Below are 12,507 nucleotides of genomic sequence, written 5' to 3'. Positions count from 1 at the left end.
CCTGGGCCCCTCGGTGTGGTGTCTTGGGGGTCCCACCCGGACGCCTGGGCCCCTCCCGGACGCCTGGGCCCCTCGGTGTGGTGCCTTGAGGGATCCCACCCGGACGCCTGGGCCCCTCGCGGAGCTGGGGTTACTCACAGAGGACCTGGAGGAGGGCGGGGGGGCTGCGCGTCCTCCCGGCGGCGTTTCGGGCCTCGCAGACGTAGGCGCCGGCGTCGGGGGCCCCGGCGGGCGCCAGCAGCAGCTCGGGGTCGGCGGCGGCAGCGAGCGGGAGCCCGTCCTTGAACCAGGCGACGGCGGCGACGGCGGGCCGAGCCCCCGCCGAGGCGCAGCGCAGCCGCACGGGCCGTCCCGCCGCCACGGGGCCCCCGGGCTGCTGCTCCACCCGCACCGCCTGCGGGGGGACTGCCGCCCCGGCGGGGGGCTCGAAACCGCCACCGGCAATGGGGATGGGGGGCTTGAAACCGCCACCAGGAATGGGGATGGGGGGCTCGAAACCGCCCCCGCTAACCGGCCCAGTTTGGGGGGGGGCTCGAAACCGCCGCCAGGAATGGGGGACTCAAAACCACCCCCGCAAACCAGCTCGTTTTTGGGGGGGGGGGCTTGAAACCACCACCGGGAATGGGGATGGGGGGCTCGAAACCACACCCACAAACCAGCCCGGGTTGGGGGAGGGGAGGGGAGAGGCTCAAAACCGCCACCAGGAATGGGGATGGGGGGCTCGAAACCACCCCCGCGAACCGGCCCAGTTTGGGGGGGGGCTTGAAACCGCTGCCAGGAATGAGGATGGGGGGCTCGAAACTGCCACCAGGATCCAGCCCAGTTTGGGGGTAGGGGCTCGAAACTGCCACTGGGAATGGGGATGGGGGGCTCGAAACCGCCCCCACGAACCAGCCCAGTTTGGGGGAAGGGGGGGGCTCAAAACCGCCACTGGGAATGGGGATGGGGGGCTTGAAACCGCCCCCGTGAACCAGCCCGGTTTGGGGAGGGGGGCTTGAAACCACCACGGGGAATGGGGGGCTCGAAACCACCACCAGGAATGGGGATGGGGGGCTCGAAACCACCACGGGGTGGGGGGAGGGAGGTGTGGCTTGAAACCGCCCCTGGGAACTGGCCCGGTTTGGTGGAGGGGGGGCCTCAAAACTGCCACCAGGAACCGGCCCGGTTTTGGGGGGGGGAGGGCTTGAAACCGCCACCAGGAATGGGGATGGGGGGGACCCGAAACTACCACGGGGTGGGGGGGAGGGAGGTGTGGCTTGAAACTGCCACCGGGAATTGCTTTTGGGGGGGGGGGCTGGGAGCTGCTGCTGGGGATGGGGGTGTCGCGAAACCACCACCGCGGGGGGGGGTGGCTTGAAACCGCCACTGGGAACCGCTCTTGGGGGGGGGGCTGGAAACTGCTTTTGGGGGGGGTCCTTGAAACCACCGCTGGAGATGGGACAGCTCAAAACCACCATTGGAAACCGCTACGGGCAGGTTCGAAACCACCGACGGAGACGGAGAACTCGAAACCGCTGTGGGGTTTCCATAGCGGTTTCCTGCCATTGGGAGTGACTATTGCGGGGGGGGGGGGGAGGCTTGAAACTGCCATTGGGGATGGGGGGGGCTCAAAACAGCTGCTGGGATTGGGGGAGGCCTTGAAATCATCATGGGGGGGGGCCTTGAAACCGCCACTGGAGATAGGGAGCTCAAAACCACCGGGGGGGGGGCTCAAAACCGCCATTGGGGATGGGGAGCTTGAAACCGTTATGGGGGGGACTGTGAAACTGCCATTAGGAACCACTACCAGGGGGGTTGGGGGGGCCCTTGAAACCACCAACAGGGAGGGAGGACTCGAAACTGCTATTGGGAACTGTTATGCAGGGCTTGAAACTGCTGCTGAGGAAGGAGGAGGGAAACTGCCATGGGGGGGGGGGGGGACTTGAAACTGCCACTGAGGATTGGGGGGGGGAATTGAAACTGATATAGGGAACCACTTTGGGGGGGGGGGGCCTGAAACTGCCATCGGGGATGGGGGGGGAACCCGAAACTGCCACGGCGGGGGCTCAAAGCCGCCATAGGGAACTGCGAGGGGAGGGGGTGTGCAACCGAAACGGGGACCTCGAAACAGCCGTGGGGACCCTGAAACCAATACGGGGGGGGGCTCAAAACTGACTTGGAGACTCTGAAACTGACACGGGGACCTCGAAACCGACCCAGAGGGGACCCTGAAACTGACATGGGGCGGGGGGGGACGGGACAGGACGGGACTCAAAATGGACAAGGGGGGGCCCTGAAACTGACACAGGCACCTTAAAACCAACACCGGGGGGGGGGGGGAATCTCGAAACCGACACAGGGATTTTAAGCGAGACACGGTGGACCTCGAAACGGGCCCGGTGGGGGCCCCGAAACCGACACGGGGACCTCAAAACTGGCAGGGGGAGAGGGAAACCCATGGGGAACCTCAAAGCTCGCATTGAGGGGGGGCCTGGAAACCGCCACGGGGAGGCTGGAAATTGCCATGAGGGGCTGGAAAATGCCTCGGGGAGGCTGGAAACTGCCATGAGGGGCTGGAAACCGCCGCGGGGAGGCTGGAAACTGCCATGAGGGGCTGGAAACCGCCACGGGGAGCCTGGAAACTGCCATGAGGGGCTGGAAACCACCACGGGGAGGCTGGAAACTGCCATGAGGGGCTGGAAACTACTGCAGGGAGGCTGGAAACTGCCATGAGGGGCTGGAAACCGCCACGGGGAGCCTGGAAACTGCTATGAGGGGCTGGAAACCGCCATGGGGAGCCTGGAAACTGCCATGAGGGCCTGGAAACCGCCACGGGGAGGCTGGAAACCTCCATGAGGGGCTGGAAACCGCCATGGGGAGCCTGGAAACCTCCATGAGGGGCTGGAAACCGCCATGGGAGCCTGGAAACCTCCATGAGGGGCTGGAAACCGCCATGGGGAGCCTGGAAACCGCCATGGGGAGCCTGGAAACCGCCGCGGGGAGCCTGGAAACCGCCGCGGGGAGGTACGGGGAGGTCACGAGGGGCGGCGGGGGGAGCCGGCGCCGGGGAGGGGACACTCACACCAGACGTCGAGAGCCAGCGGCTGGGAGCGGGCGGCCCCGGCGGCGTTGCGGCCCTCGCAGCTGTAGGAGCCGGCGCGGTGCGGGGCGGCGTCGAAGGCGAGCGTGGGGCCGGCGGTGTCGGTTTCGAGGCGCCCGTCGCGGAGCCAACGGACGCCGGGGGCGGCGGAGGGCCGGGCCGGCCCAGGGCGCAGCGCAGCGTCACCCGGCTGCCCGAAAGCGCCGGCAGCGGGGACAGAGCCTCCAAGGTGGCCCCACGCGGAGGGTCTACGGGGGGGGAGAAGGAGGAAAAGCCCCACGGGAAAGGGGGCGGGTGACCCACGGGTGGCCGGACCCACGGTCACGCGCCCCACATCGCGCCGTGTCCCCCGCCCCGACTCACAGTAGACGTCGAGGAGAGGCCGGAGGAGGTGGCGCTGCCCACGGCGTTGGTGGCCTCGCAGCGGTAGGCGCCGGCGTCGCCGGGGCGGGCGGGCGCCAGGCGGAGCTGGGCCCCGCCGTGGGGCAGCGGCCGCTGGTCGAGGGTCCACACGTAGCCGTGGGGCGGCGGGTTGGCAGAGGTGCGGCAGCTCAGCGTCACCTCCTGGCCTTCAAGGGCTGGGGCAGGGGGTGAAGCCTCCACGTGAAGGTCCTTTGGGGCATCTGGGGGGGCGGAGATGGGGGTCAGGGTGGTGCCCAGACCCGAATCGGGGTGATTGGACACCCAAGGACCTCCTGAACCTGTGGGCAGGCTGCACCCAGGATGGAGCTCAACCTTGATGGACACCCAAGGACCTCAACGTGCAGGCAGCTAGCACCCAAGATGCAGCTCAGCCTTGATGGACACCCAAGGACCTCAACGTGCAGGCAGCTAGCACCCAGGATGGAGCTCAGCCTTGATGGACACCCAAGGACCTCAACGTGCAGGCAGCTAGCACCCAGGATGGAGCTCAACCTTGATGGACACCCAAGGACCTCAACGTGCAGGCAGCTAGCACCCAAGATGCAGCTCAGCCTTGATGGACACCCAAGGACCTCCTCAACGTGCAGGCAGCTAGCACCCAAGATGGAGCTCAACCTTGATGGACACCCAAGGACCTCAACGTGCAGGCAGCTAGCACCCAAGATGCAGCTCAGCCTTGATGGACACCCAAGGACCTCAACGTGCAGGCAGCTAGCACCCAGGATGGAGCTCAACCTTGATGGACACCCAAGGACCTCAACGTGCAGGCAGCTAGCACCCAAGATGCAGCTCAGCCTTGATGGACACCAAGGACCTCCTCAACGTGCAGGCAGCTAGCACCCAAGATGGAGCTCAACCTTGATGGACACCCAAGGACCTCAACGTGCAGGCAGCTAGCACCCAAGATGGAGCTCAACCTTGATGGACACCCAAGGACCTCAACGTGCAGGCAGCTAGCACCCAAGATGGAGCTCAGCCTTGATGGACACCCAAGGTCCTCCTCAACCTGTGGGCAGGCTGCACCCAAGATGGAGCTCAACCTTGATGGCCACCCAAGGTCCTCCTGAACCTACAGGCAGCCTGACCCCCACCGCACCCCACATCGCGCCGTGTCCCCCGCCCCGACTCACAGTAGACGTCGAGGAAGAGGCCGGAGGAGGTGGCGCTGCCCACGGCGTTGGTGGCCTCGCAGCGGTAGGTGCCGGCGTCGCCGGGGCGGGCGGGCGCCAGGCAGAGCTGGGCCCCGCCGTGGGGCAGCGGCCGCTGGTTGAGGGTCCACACGTAGCCGTGGGGCGGCGGGTTGGCGGTGGCCTGGCAGCTCAGCGTCACCTCCTGGCCCTCAAGGGCCGGGGCAGGGGGTGAAGCTCCACGCGGACGTCCCGGGGGGCGTCTGGGGGGCAGGGGGCGGGGAGGCGGATTCGGGGCGGCCCCACGGCGTGGGCACCTCCCACCCCCGAGACCCCGCCCCCTCCCCCATAGCCCCCGGGACCCCCCCCCCGGTCTCCCCAGTACCCCATGAGGACCCACCAACCCCCCCTTGGAGAACCTTGGGGTTCCACCAGGACCCTTGAGGCACCCCCGAGCCCCCCCCCCCCGAGCCCCCCATAGGGACCCCATAGCTCCCCCCCAGGGCACCCTAGGGACCCCAATAACCCCCCATAGGGACCCCATAGCCCCCCCACAGGGACCCCCATGTGGACCCCAATAACCCCCCACAGAGACCCCAATACCCCCCTGTAACCCCCCTAGGGACCCCCAGAGCCCCCCCCTTAGGGACCCTGATACCCCCCATAACCCCCCTGTTACCCCATAGGGACCCCAATACCCCCCATAGGGACCCTGTAACCCCCCCAGGGACCCCATAACCCCCCTGTAACCCCCCTAGGGACCCCCAATACCCCCCCAGGGACCCCATAGCCCCCCTGTAGCCCCCCACAGGGACCCCAAAACTCCCCATAGGGACCCCATAACCCCCCTGTAACCCCCCCAGGGACCCCAATACCCCCCCAGGGACCCCCATAGCCCCCAGGGACCCCCCTAGGAACCCCAATACTCCCCATAGCCCCCCTGTAACCCCCATAGGGACCCCAATATCCCCCATAGGGACCCCAGAGCCCCCCTAGGAACCCCGAAACCCCCCATAACCCCCCTGTAATGCCCATAGGGACCCCAATACCCCCCATAGGGACCCCAATACCCCCCCCAGGGACCCCATAGCCCCCATAACCCCCCTGTAGCCCCCCTAGGGACCCCAATACTCCCCATAGGCCCCCTGTAACCCCCATAGGGAACCCAACACCCCTTCTTAACCCCCATGGGGACCCCCAGAGCCCTCCATAGCCCCCCTGTAGCCCCCATAGGGACCCCATAGCCACCCTGTAACCCCCCTAGAGACTACAATACCACCCCCAGGGACACCAATTCCCCCCCAGGGACCCCATAGGCCCCCTGTAGCTCCCCACAGGAACCCCAATACCCCCCATAGGGACCCCAATACCCCCCACAGGGGTCCCGTAACCCCCCAGGGACCCCATAACCCCCCCTAGGGACCCCAGTACCCCCCATAACTGCCCTGTAACCCCCTATATGGACCCCAATACCCCCCCAGGGACCCCGATACCCCCCCCCAGGGACCCCATAGCCCCCACAACCCCCCCTCTAACCCCCCATATGGATCCCAATACCCCCCTGTAAGCCCCCTAGAGACCCCAATACCTCCCCCCAGGGACCCCAATACCCCCCTCAGGGACCCCATAATCCCCCTGTAACCCCCATAGGGACCCAATACCCCCCCCATAGGGACCCCATAACCCCCCCCAGGGACCCCAGGGACCCCCATAACTGCCCTGTAACCCCCCATAGGGACCCCAATACCCCCCCCCAATAACCCGGGGAGGGGGGGGTCTCACAGCGGACACGGATGGGGAGGGAGGCGTTGGCCAGGACGCGGCCGTCGGGCCCCAGCAGCAGGCAGTCGAGGCGGGAGCCGTGGAGGCGCCAGGTCGGGGCGGCCAGGAGCAGGGCAGGCGGGCGCCGGGGGGGTCGTTGCCCCCGTCCCCGGTGTCACCACCGTCCCTGGGGGGGTCCCAGGCCCCGAAGGTGCCGGCGTCCTTGGCGGCAGGACCGTCCCAGCCAGGCGGGGCGGGGGGGAGCCGGGGCAGCCGGCGGGGGCCCAGCAGGTCAGCGAGGCCGGGCGGCCCTCGAGCAGGGGGTCCGGGGAGGCCTGGAGGCGCGGGGCGGGGGGCAGCTCTGCGGGAGGATGGGGGGGCGGTAAGAGAGTCACGGGGGGGGAATAGGGGGGGAATAGGGGGGGAATAAGAGAGTCACATGGGGGGGAATAGGTGTGGAATAAGGGGGCGATAAGAGTCACATGGGGGGAATAGGGGTGGAATGGGGGGGGAATAGGTGTGGAATAAGGGGGCGATAAGAGAGTCACATGGGGGGAATAGGGGTGGAATGGGGGGGGAATAGGTGTGGAATAAGGGGGGGGAATAGGTGTGGAATAAGGGGGCGATAAGAGAGTCACATGGGGGGGAATAAGGGATGGAATAGGGGTGGAATAAGGGGGCGATAAGAGTCACATGGGGGGAATGGGGGTGGAATAAGGGGGGAATAGGTGTGGAATAAGGGGGTGATAAGAGAGTCACATGGGGGGAATAGGGGTGGAATAAGGGGGAATAGGGGTGGAATAAGGGGGCGATAAGAGAGTCACATGGGGTGGAATAGGGGGGGAATAGGTGTGGAATAAGGGGGCGATAAGAGAGTCACATGGGGGGAATGGGGTGGAATAAGGGGGAATAGGTGTGGAATAAGGGGGTGATAAGAGAGTCACATGGGGGAATGGGGTGGAATAAGGGGGGAATAGGGGTGGAATAAGGGGGCGATAAGAGTCACATGGGGGGAATGGGGTGGAATAAGGGGGGAATAGGTGTGGAATAAGGGGGCGATAAGAGAGTCACATGGGGGGAATGGGGTGGATAAGGGGGAATAGGTGTGGAATAAGGGGGTGATAAGAGAGTCACATGGGGGAATAGGGGTGGAATAAGGGGGGAATAGGGGTGGAATAAGGGGGCGATAAGAGAGTCACATGGGGTGGAATGGGGGGGGAATAGGTGTGGAATAAGGGGGCGATAAGAGAGTCACATGGGGGAATAGGGGTGGAATGGGGGGGAATAAGGGGGGAATAAGGGGGGGAATAAGGGGAGAATAGGGGGAGAATAAGGGGAGACTAAGGGGGGGGGACTAAGGGGGGGGGGACTAAGGGGGGGGGACTAAGGGGGGGGGGACTAAGGGGGGGGGGGGGACAGGGCACGCGGGGCTCCAGGGACCAAGGATACAGCCCAGCCTCCCGGATCCCGTTCCGACCCTGGGGTGCGAAGGGTCCGGCCGAGGCATCCCGGACGCCTGGGCCCTTTACCGGTGACGGTGAGGCTGACGTTCTGCATCCAGCGGAGGCCGTTGCTGCCGCCGCCGTCGGCCACGAGCCGCAGGCCGTAGATGCCGGCGTCGGCGGGGCGCAGCTGGCGCAGCAGCAAGCTGCAGTTGCCGTTCTTGTCGCCCCAAAACTCGGCGCGGCCGGCGACGTCGCCGCTGGTGGCTTCGGCGCCCAGGGTGGCCACCACGGGGCCGGTGAAGTCGCCGGCGCGGCGGTCGAACGTGGCGTCCCGGTACCAGCGGAGCGAGTGCAGCCAGGCGCCGGGGGCCAGGCACAGCTCGTAGCGGCAGCGCAGCAGCGCGCAGGAGCCCACCGCTGCCGTCACCTCCGCCGGCGCCTGCACCGGGGCGCCGCAGCCGCCCCGGCCCCCCAACCGTCCCGCGCAACCTGCCGGGGAGCCGGGTGTCTGGGCTGGGCTGCATCCGCCCCATTGCAACCCCGCTAGCTGCATCTGCCCCATTGCAACCCCACTAGATGCATCTGCCCCCATTGCAACCCCTCTAGATGTATCCGCCCCATTGCAACCCCACCAGATGCACCTGCCCCATTGCAACCCCACTAGCTGCACCTGCCCCATTGCAACCCCACTAGCTGCATCCGCCCCCATTGCAACCCCACTAGCTGCATCTGCCCCATTGCAACCCCTCTAGATGCACCTGCCCCATTGCAACCCCACTAGATGCATCTGCCCCATTGCAACCCCTCTAGCTGCACCTGCCCCATTGCAACCCCACTAAATGCATCCACCCCATTGCAACCCCACTAGCTGCATCTGTCCCATTGCAACCCCTCTAGATGCACCTGCCCCATTGCAACCCGACTAGCTGCATCTGCCCCATTGCAACCCCACTAGATGCATCTGCCCCATTGCAACCCCTCTAGATGCATCCGCCCCATTGCAACCCCTCTAGATGCACCTGCCCCATTGCAACCCCACTAGATGCATCTGCCCCATTGCGACCCCTCTAGATGCATCCGCCCCCATTGCAGCCCCACAAACTGCATCTGCCCCATTGCAACCCCACTAGATGCATCCGCCCCCATTGCAACCCCACTAGCTGCATCTGCCCCATTGCAACCCCACCAGATGCATCTGCCCCATTGCAACCCCACCAGATGCATCTGCCCCCATTGCAACCCCTCTAGATGCACCTGCCCCATTGCAACCCCACTAGATGCATCTGCCCCATTGCGACCCCTCTAGATGCATCCGCCCCCATTGCAGCCCCACAAACTGCATCTGCCCCATTGCAACCCCACTAGATGCATCCGCCCCCATTGCAACCCCACTAGCTGCATCTGCCCCATTGCAACCCCACCAGATGCATCTGCCCCATTGCAACCCCACCAGATGCATCTGCCCCCATTGCAACCCCTCTAGATGCACCTGCCCCATTGCAACCCCTCTAGCTGCACCTGCCCCATTGCAACCCCTCTAGATGCACCTGCCCCATTGCAACCCCTCTAGATGCACCTACCCCCATTGCAACCCCACCAGATGCACCTGCCCCATTGCAACCCCTCTAGATGCACCTGCCCCATTGCAACCCCTCTAGATGCATCTGCCGCATTGCAACCCCACTAGCTGCATCTGCCCCATTGCAACCCCACCAGATGCACCTGCCCCATTGCAACCCCTCTAGATGCATCCGCCCCATTGCAACCCCTCTAGATGCATCTGCCCCCATTGCAACCCCACTAGATGCACCTGCCCCATTGCCACCCCACTAGCTGCACCTGCCCCATTGCAACCCCACTAGATGCACCTGCCCCATTGCAACCCCACTAGCTGCATCCACCCCCATTGCAACCCCATCAGGGGCCCAGGCGTCCGGGGGTCCCTACCTGGGACGAAGAGGAGGATGAGGAGGAGCCACATTTCGGCAGCACCGAGGCCTGGCGGGGTCAAGCAGGGCTCAACGAGGGGGCCCAGGCGTCCGGGCTTCCTCGCCCACCCTCCCTGCCCCGTGCCACCGAAGGGGCCCAGGCGTCCGGGTTCAACCTGGGGCCAACTTCCTCTCCGCCCCTCCGAGGCGGCAGGGGCCCAGGCGTCCGGGTTCCCAGTCGCCTGCCTCCCCCGCTCGCGCCCAGCCGAGCCCACTTCCTTCCCCCTTCGCAGGGGACCCAGGTGTCCGGGTGCTGCCACCCACCGCCGCTGCCACCGCCGCTTCCCCCGCGCCGAGGGGAAGGGACCCAGGCGTCCGGGCTCCCCGCTGTCCTGCCCGAGCCGCGAGGGACCCAGGCGTCCGGGGCCTTGACCCGCCACACCAAAAGGGGCCCAGGCGTCCGGGCACCACGGCCTTGACCTGTCACCCCAAAAGGGGCCCAGGCGTCCGGGCACCACGGCCTTGACCCGTCACCCCAAAAGGGACCCAGGTGTCCTGGTGCCTCAGCCTTGACCCACTGCCCCAAAAGGGGCCCAGGCATCCGGGCCACCCCGAAGGGACCCAGGCGTCCGAGTGCCTCAGCCTCGACCAGCTGCCCCAAAAGGGGCCCAGGCGTCCGGGCCTCAACTTGCCACTTCAAAAGGGGCCCAGGCGTCTGGGCACCCCAAAAAGGGGCCCAGGCATCCGGGTGCCTCAGCCTCAACCCGCTGCCCCAAAAGGGACCCAGGTGTCCGGGCACCCCAAAAAGGGGCCCAGGCGTCCGGGTGCCCCAAAAAGGGGCCCAGGCGTCCGGGCCGGCCTCGTCCCCTCTCTTACCTGAGCCCCCGAGTTGGCTCAGGGGACGAAGGACCCAGGCGTCCGGGCGCTTCCCCAGGCGTCTGGGCCGTGTCCCGAAAGGGACCCAGGCGTCCGGGCCGGGTCCCGTGGGTGCCCCAGCGTGCGAGGAGTGGGTCACGCCCCCCCTCCCCCCCCTCCCCGGTTAATTATAGCTCGTTAACCTCCGACTCGCAGGGGCTGCTGGGAGCCCGGATGCCTGGGTCCCCTCGGGGAGCCGAGCAGGGCAACATGGGAGCCCGGACGCCTGGGCCCTTTGTGTGGGGGGGAACAAGGGTGCCCGGACGCCTGGGCCCTTGGGGGGGGGAGCGAGGGCACCCGGACGCCTGGGCCCTTTAGAGGAAGGGGAACGAGGGCGCCCGGACGCCTGGGCCCTTTGTGTGGGGGGGAACGAGGGCACCCGGACGCCTGGGCCCTTTGTGTGTGGGGGGGGAGCGAGGGCGCCCGGACGCCTGGGCCCTTTGGGGGGGGGGGGAACGAGGGCGCCCGGACGCCTGGGCCCTTTAGCAGGGTGGGGAACGAGGGCACCCGGACACCTGGGCCCCTAGAGCAGGGGGAAACAAGGGCACCCGGACGCCTGGGCCCCCCTGGAAGGGCAGCAGCTGTTAGGGGTTAGAGCAGGGCATGATGGGAGCCCGGACACCTGGGCCCCCCCCCTAGATGCCTGGGTCCCTGGTTTGGGGGGGGGGGGGGACACCCGGACGCCTGGGCCCCCTGAACACCTGGGTCCCCAGGGACTGCGGGGAGCCCCCGGACGCCTGGGCCCCTCGGACGCCTGGGTCCCCGGCAGGGGTGACCACCCTCCGCGCGGGGCCGTCGGCGGCGGGAACGAGGCCGATAAGATACCGGCAATTAATCGTTAACGAGCAGCGGGGAGAGGGCCCAGGCGTCCGGGGCCTCCCCCTCCCCCCGGCCTGATAAGCCGGACCCCGATAAGGGGGGGGGGGGTGAAGAGGGGCCAAGGGCGGCCCGAGGGCAACCGGGCCCGGAGGGACCCAGGCGTCCGGGCGCCCCTCTCTCAAGGGGCCCAGGCGTCCGGGTGTCCCCCACCCACAAAGGGGCCCAGGCGTCCGGGCGCCCCCCAGAAGGGACCCAGGCTTCCAGGCTCCCCCCACTCACAAAGGGGCCCAGGCGTCCGGGCGCCCCCCCACCCATCAAGGGGACCCAGGTGTCTGGGTGCCACCACCAAGGGGGCCCAGGCGTCCGGGGATCCCCACTTTCCACCCCCCCCCCAAGGGGCCCAGGCATCCGGGCGCCCTCCAGAAGGGACCCAGGTGTCCGGGCACCCCCCCAACCCCAAAGGGGCCCAGGCGTCCGGGCTCCCCCCACTCACAAAGGGGCCCAGGCGTCCAGGGATCCCCCAGAAGGGGCCCAGGCGTCCGGGTGCCCCCCAACCACAAAGGGGCCCAGGCGTCCGGGTGTCCCCCAGAAGGGGCCCAGGCGTCTGGGTGCCCCCCAACCACAAAGGGGCCCAGGCGTCCAGGTGTCCCCCAGAAGGGGCCCAGGTGTCCGGGTGCCCCCCAACCACAAAGGGGCCCAGGCGTCCGGGTGTCCCCCAGAAGGGGCCCAGGCGTCCGGGTGCCCCCCAACCACAAAGGGACCCAGGCGCCCGGGGATTCCCACTCTCCACCCCCCAAAGGGGCCCAGGCGTCCGGGCTCCTCCCCCCCCTCCCAAGGGGACCCAGGCGTCCTTCCCTCCCCCCCACCCCACCCCCACGCAGGCGGGAGGGGCCCAGGCGTCCGGGCGAGGTCACCTTCTCGGCGGGGCGGCCCCCGGGGCTATAAGGGGCGGCCGCGCGGGGCCGGGCGCCACTGGGCCCTACTGGGAGCCACTGGGACGAGCCGGGAGC

General features: G+C 67.4%; 1 long non-coding RNA gene across 1 annotated transcript; it reads right to left on the bottom strand.

Moving 5' to 3' along the window:
* Nucleotides 1–349: 349 nt before the first annotated feature.
* On the bottom strand, nucleotides 350–4,687 carry LOC136996236 (uncharacterized). Its single transcript, XR_010887532.1, has 4 exons — nucleotides 4,633–4,687; nucleotides 3,443–3,702; nucleotides 3,062–3,327; nucleotides 350–405 (listed from the first exon to the last, which is right to left on the bottom strand). It is a non-coding gene; the product is annotated as an uncharacterized lncRNA (long non-coding RNA).
* Between the last annotated feature and the right edge of the window lie 7,820 nt (nucleotides 4,688–12,507).

This window comes from Apteryx mantelli, unplaced genomic scaffold (genome assembly GCF_036417845.1).
Source record: "Apteryx mantelli isolate bAptMan1 unplaced genomic scaffold, bAptMan1.hap1 HAP1_SCAFFOLD_278, whole genome shotgun sequence".
Lineage (NCBI taxonomy): Eukaryota > Metazoa > Chordata > Aves > Apterygiformes > Apterygidae > Apteryx > Apteryx mantelli.
The sequence above is the reverse complement of the archived record's forward strand: the minus strand, read 5'-3'. Positions and strand labels throughout refer to the sequence as shown.